Source organism: Bison bison, unplaced genomic scaffold, assembly GCF_000754665.1.
Source record: "Bison bison bison isolate TAMUID 2011002044 unplaced genomic scaffold, Bison_UMD1.0 scf7180017864483, whole genome shotgun sequence".
Lineage (NCBI taxonomy): Eukaryota > Metazoa > Chordata > Mammalia > Artiodactyla > Bovidae > Bison > Bison bison.
In genome coordinates, this window is record NW_011495043.1 from 520,255 (window position 1) to 527,400 (window position 7,146).

At 35.8% G+C, this 7,146-nt stretch overlaps 1 protein-coding gene across 1 annotated transcript in view; it reads right to left on the minus strand.

The window, feature by feature from the left end:
* Positions 1-4,640, minus strand: part of TAB2 (TGF-beta activated kinase 1/MAP3K7 binding protein 2) — a 67,310-nt gene extending 62,670 nt beyond the window's left edge. Inside the window, exon 1 of the mRNA XM_010862549.1 lies at positions 4,323-4,640. The gene's annotated coding sequence lies outside the window, so the exon portion shown is untranslated. The remainder of the gene's footprint in view (positions 1-4,322) is intronic.
* Between the last annotated feature and the right edge of the window lie 2,506 nt (positions 4,641-7,146).

The following is a 7,146-nucleotide window of genomic DNA, read 5'->3' on the forward strand; positions in this document are numbered from 1 at the left end:
AAACCTTCTTTTCTTAAAGTTTACTTTAAATGTGTTCACTACTACAACTTTATTTCAGAGGTTGTAAAAGTTAACATGGAAAGAATCTTACTCAAAATAGATGATTTACTTAGAGATGATAAAATAAGTTAAGTTTTGCCAGAAGGCATAATAAAGAGTATTTAAGAATGAGGATTCCCATTCATTAACCCATATGGATAGGCTTTCAGTTTACAGACCATCAAAAGAAACACTTTTCTAGATAAACCATTAATTTTTGGTGTTTTTATTTTATAACCAGATTATCACATTGAAATCTCATTACTCACATAATGTTTCAGTTGATTCTTTTGGATTTTCCAGATATAAACTGTCATTTACAAATAAATGTGCCTCCTCCCTTTCAATAATTACACCTCTTATTTTGTTTTTGGTCTAATTATACTGGCCAGCATTCTCAAGACAATGTTACGTAACAGTAATGCCAGCCAGACCTTTTTTGATTCATGAGTTTTTAAAAGGAATTTAGTATTTCACTAAATACTAAAATAGAAATTCCAGTATTTCACCATTTCTAGTAACAAAATGCTGGCTTCTGGTCTGAGATATATAAAATCTTTTATATCTATGTTCATTTCTTTTTGTTTCACTAAGGATTCTTATTAGAAACAAATGTTGATTTCCCTTCTTTTGATATCCCTCAGGATATTCACATGTCCCATCACGTAATATGACTTAATCTGATTTATTCCTAACAGGAATACCACTCATTTGTAGTATTGTTAATGTAATGCTAGATTCCATTTGATTTTATTATGCATTTTTTGCATCAAATTATGTGAGACTGGTATGCAATCTTCTTTTATGCTCATATTTTATGTTATCTTGGTTTTGTAAAAAGAATATGGAAGCTTACTTTTTCCCCTCCATGTTCTGAAATACATAATTATCTGGTGCTTTTCGTAAGGAAGTCTTTCTACCAGTTAAGATCAGAATTTTCATTTGTGGCTCCAGATCCTATCCCTTTTTTTCCTGTTTCTTTGAGAAAACCAACACCTTTTCTTTTCAGTCTCTCACTTCAATCTAAGAATATGTTTAAGTCTTAACCATCTTAAACATACATTATGCACAAACTCATACACAAAAATTTTCTTTACTAGTTAAGTCTTGTTCAGCAAGTATTTATTTACAAAGCTATTTATTAAAATTGCTACTCTATTCAAGGCATGAGAATGAACTGCAGTTCCTGCTTTCTGCCTATCACTAATCCAGTAAGGAACACAAACAGCAAACAAAAGTCTGCAACAACAATGCAAGGAATAAACAAGCCATGCCAGGCCATCTCTCTCTAACATCTGTGCCTTTCCAAACTTCTCTGAGCAGTAATGCTCTGGCCTCAACTTTACTTTAATCTGCCCTCAAGTTTCCTCCCTTGGTAACGGTTTCATTCAAATCACCAAATTCAATAACCTCTTTAGGATCCTTACCTATCATTTTGTAATAACTTTGCTGCTTGATTCATATATTTTTAAAAATAAATACAATCACATCTTCAAACATATTCAGTTAAATTTTGCTTTTTAAAAGAAAGTTCACAAAATATTTTAAGTTTTATTGCATATGTGTGTGCTAAGTCACTTCAGTTGTGTCTGACTCTGTGATCTGTAGCCCGCCAGCTTCCTCTGTCCAAGGGATTCTCCAGGCAATACTGGAGTGGGTTGCCATGCCCTCTTCCAAGTGATCTTCCTGACCCAGGGATCAAACCTGCATCTCTTGCGTCTTCTGCATTGTCAGGCGGGTTCTTTACCACTAGTGCCACCTAATTTACCATATCATTTCATTTTTATGAAAAACCATTAAGTAAGGTCAGGTACTTATTACTCTCCTTTGCAAGGTTCAGAAAAATTAAGTAATTTTCTGATCATCAAAACTCCAAATAGCAGCAGAGTTAGAGCCAGAAATGTAGTTGTGGCTTTCTAACTTCAGGTCTAGGGCTCCTTCCTCTATAGTTTATTAACTTGACTCATTAATTAAGTACTAACTTGAATGCTTTCTGATCATGCTCTTCTTGAAAACTTTTCTGGTCAACACTGCACATTCTTCTAGTTTCCAAGGTTCCTTGTTTCAGTGCTTCTTGTTTGTCAAAAGGATTTAAGAACAAACTATGACATTTCTCCTTTCACTTCTTCCTCTGGTATCTTATCTACACTTGTAGAACTAATCTAGGGGAGGCTTCTTTAAGTAGCTGCTTTCTGTTCTGATGAAAATTAAACAATCAGAATCATAGAATTCAATGTTGAAAGGGCCTTAGAGATTTAGTCCAACATCCTTATTTAATAGAGAAAAAACATAAAGTTCAACTTACACAAGTCACTAGCAGGATTTGAATAAAAGTTTAAGACAATATTTGCCTTTTTAAACTTATGAATCATAAAATATACACTTATACAGCATATTTATATATAGTAAACAGAAAGCAACTAAACAAATTTCAAGAGTAATTATTGGATCCTGTTTCATTTTTGTTAAAGATACTTGTCCATATTTCTAGTATGACAATACTAATGTATGAGTCCATTCACCAAAGGTTTTTTTTTTTAAGTCACAGAATGGCAATAAAGATAAAACCCAATCAATTTCACAAACTCATGCATTAGTTATCTATCTTCCAGATTTTTAAAGGGGACTTGGGAATCAAAATCATACCACTCTCTACCCTAATGCTTCCCACCTAGGTTGATAACCACAACCTTGTCTACAAGGCAGGAACAGATGCCACTAGACTGTCTGCTGAACACGGCCTAAAATACGGCCTGGTATGTGGTGAGCACTGAAAACATGTCAGTTACCACCGCTTCTCCAGCAATTACTACTTCTGAATATATTCGTATGATTATAAAAACAGCCATACTAATGATTCAGCCACATACACAAGCATCCTGTTAGAGGACCCCCTACCTTACTCTACTCCTTCCAGTCTATTGGCCAGGTTCTTTTTTTAGCAAGCAGAGCCACAATCCTAGTTATATAGGAATACCCTTCCAACCACTCCCAAGCTAGAAGCAGTTTCATATCTCAACATCAGAGTCTACAGGCTCTGAAAATTAAGAGCTTATTTTAAAAGGGAATTTTCCACTGCAACACTTCTAAACTACTAAACTTGTTTACCCATGATACAGAATACATGAAAAATAAAAGGGTATCTCATGTAAAGCAAGATTTTTTTTTCCATCTGAATTGTGCTGAAGTTTAAACTTAAACTCTTCCCCAAACTGGCTTCCCCTCTTCAACTTCCCGTTTTCATTAGAAATAGCAATTTTCTTTTTAACCTGAAAACTGAAATTACCTTTTCTCTTGCTTTCTTTTACTTTTCTCAACTGCTTCAAATTTCATCCATCCAATAACTAACATTCATCAAAACACCACTCCTAAGACTCTCTTTATTGGATATTACAGTCAACACAGCTCACAATTACTTCTGTAGTTCCAAAATCTAAAAAGTTCTGAAAAGATTTTTTATTAAGTTTCATGTCAAAGCTCATCTGATAGTGGCAAAAATCTGCTTTGAACTGATGTGAAGCTACTTACAGGCTTTATTTAGCTTACTTACTGCAAACATTTCCATTTTCCACTGCGGAAATACTAGTGTTTAAATACTGGGTGATGCCTCAAACTTTGCTGGGGGTGTTACATAATATACAATATATTCAGCCCAATTCAGGGGTCCTGTTCTTAACTTTCCTTTTGATACTTTCTCTAACACCACTCCATGCATTTCAGCCTTCATATCTGCCACCAAGTCCTATAGGTTCTTTCCAAATACCACAACTGCCAATTCTGCTCCACCCCAACTGCTACCACATTATCCCAATCGTCCGACTTCAAAATGACCAGACCCACAGCTTATATCCCAGCCATTAAGTCCTTCACATTTGACCAATCACATATGGTAGAGCAGATTAAGAGAGGTTCCTATATAACCACCCTAAGTATTTCACTGCTTTGCACAAGAACTTAAGATACTGGAACAGATACATAATAAGAGGGTAAAGACAGTGTCTGTGGTATTATATTCGAACTTCTGTGCACTTTTAAAGTTTAGTTTATCTATAACTGTAAGCTAAGAAGAGGCTCTCTTTTCTCCAACTTGATGAAATTTTAAAAATTGTCTATTTACTCTGTACACAGAGTAAATACACAGTACAGAGTAAATACACAATTTTGTTAAAACAACAAAAACAAATGAAAAATATACTAGGTTCCTCCCCGTTTATCACTTCAACTAAAACTTCTCAGTGTGGTTTTCAAGGCCTTCTCCAGTTTGGTTCCACTAGAACTGGTACCTTGGACTCCCACTTGGCAGGGAAAAAGCTACATACTGCCTCTCAGAATGACCTGAAATACATAAAACACAGTACACAGGATTACAAAGAAGGCCAGCTTTATTTTAAATGAGTAAAATAAAATCAGTGATCACAAAGAAAATCAATTATACTGAAAATCACCAAGTGTTTTTCAGAACCCATATTTTTGATATATTTATGTATCAGCTTCTTTACTAACACCCAACATGTAAACTCCAGTGGGGTCTAATAACAACTAGTTTTAAAGTAGTAATTTGCATACACTATATTCTGCTGCTGCTGCTGCTGCGTCGCTTCAGTCGTGTCAGACTCTGTGCGACCCCATAGACAACAGCCCACCAGGCTCCCTGTTCCCTGGGATTCTCCAGGGAGGGAACACTGGAGTGGGTTGCCATTTCCTTCTCCTAAACTATATTCAGAGATAGTCAAAACAGTAAACATAATATTTGTGCTTTTTCTATGACTAATAAAATCACAGCACTGGTAATACTACTGTGCTTTACTGATTAAAATCATAATAGAAGGAAAGGTTAAATTTCAGTTACAGGTTATTGTTAGTAAAAATATAAAGAGCTTTTTTTTCCCATCTAAATGCAGGGACTCCTCTAAATTCTGTCCTCAGATCCTCTTCAGGGTTTTAGAGTCTAGAGTAAAACCCTATTAAATCTAGTTACTTTAACTTCCCACTAATCCCCACACTCAGAGAAATCTAGCCTTTGTCTAAACATGTTCAACCCTGTTTTCATTCCTGACTACGCTACTGCTCTATCTTAAGATGTCATTTCTCCACTGGATGCTTGTCAAAATCTTAACTACCTTTTCAAAAGCAATTCACGTTGCATCTCCTTTCTGCATTCTTTTTCTACTGCTTCAGCCCACATGGATCCCTCCTTTTCCTAGAACTCCTAATGCACCTGTGGATCAATGCTTCATGACCCAAAATGTAATTATTCTCTTAGAGCTCCACTTCTGTGTCTCTTCATTTAAAGTGTAAGATCCCCGGGGACATGGGTGACATACTTGTATATAGCAGCACTGCCTATATGTAATACAGGCCCACAGAATGTATTCAGTAAAGAAACTATTCTCCATAAGGGCTTCCCTGGTGGATCAGATGTTAAAGAATCTGCCTGTAATGTGGGAAACCCAGGATCAATCCCTGGGTTGGGAAGATCCCCTGGAGAAGGGAATGGCAATCCACTCCCATACTCTTGCCTGGAGAATCCCATGGATAAAGGAGCCTGGTGGACTACAGTCCATGGGGTCCCAAAGAGTCGGACAGGACTGAGTGACTAACTTACTCATTCTCAATAAACCAAGTAGTAGAAGATCATTTCTTTCAAAAGTTTAAGGACCAGAAAATGCATCAAGAGGACTGAAAATTCTACTAAGCAGCAAAAACAGACTCATAAAGGAAGTTTAATATTAATAATTCAACTCAATTAGAACTTAGATAGTCATTATATTAAAAACTCAGAAACTTATTTACTAGGCAGTGATGAATTCCAAGTAATAAATCAGGGAAAGAGTGCTAAAGCAGACATTAAACAATGATTCATTCAAAAAATACTAAGCATCTACTCTATGCTAGGCACAAATTCAGATTTCACAAATTCAATGGTGAAAAAAAAAAAAAAAGATCCTCAAACAAGAATTTACTTTTAGACCATAGACTAGAATCAGGGACCCCTGATTCTCATTCTGAAACTCTGGAACAAAAACAGAACAGGAGGTAAAGTTAGGGTGGAGAAATGTTCTCAGAAGGCAGTAAGTCATATAAAACATTATAAAGAAATAGATTTGGAGCTATTTATATATATATAATCTACATAGTATATATAAAAATAGCATTAAAAGCTCTATATACATAAAGTCTACATGGAAACAGATTTGGGGATAAGTTTCAATTGTCTTATTTAGAATATTTGTTGCCCAGTAATACTAGATGAATGAGGTATTACTCTACTCATTGATTAATGTTTTAATCACAAACACTTCATAAAGTTTTATTTTTCTTCAGAGAGCCCAGCCAAGTTGCCCCATTTACTTTATATAAAAATAAAAAATGTATCTGTGAATATCCCAGAAGTGGATGGGTGATAGTAGTAATGGTGGTAAATATTACTCTAAGTAATCTTCTTGGAAGGTTCCAAAAGAGGGCAACGGGAATGCAGGTGGGAAACAAGAGACTGCTCTCCACGCATTTCAGTCTCTAGTGCTGATTAAGACCAGATAGAAATTACCTTTCTTAAAGGGAAGTTCTCAGACTAATAGCAATGGAATTCAGTGAGTGAGTGAATGGGTGGGTGGGACTGGCACAAATAAAGGAATAGTCTGACAGTGCCATGCTACTAAAGTATCTTGCCCAAAACTCAACCCTCTGCCTCCCACACACTAATATATCTATATGTTAATTACTAATAGTACAGGACTGATTCTGAAGCTAGAAATCTCAAGGCTTTCAATTCTTTTCCTCACCATATACAATCAGTGGCAAAGCTCTACTGATTACTCCCACAAGTGTATCTCGCATTAATCCCCCTTCTATTCCCACAACATCCTTGTTCAGGTCCCTGCTATCTGGACAACTGAAGTAACGCAGTAATCTCTTATCTGATAGCTTACTCCACTCTTAGGTCTTCTAAGCTATATTTCAGAGTGGCAACGAGATTTCTAGTTCCTGAATCACTGCTGGATCATGTCATTTTCCTTCCTAAGAGAGGTAAGAGATTTTGCAGAATTCAACTGCAATGAGTTTCAGTAGAAGGCGATGACATTGACCTAGGGAATAACAGAAAAGAGG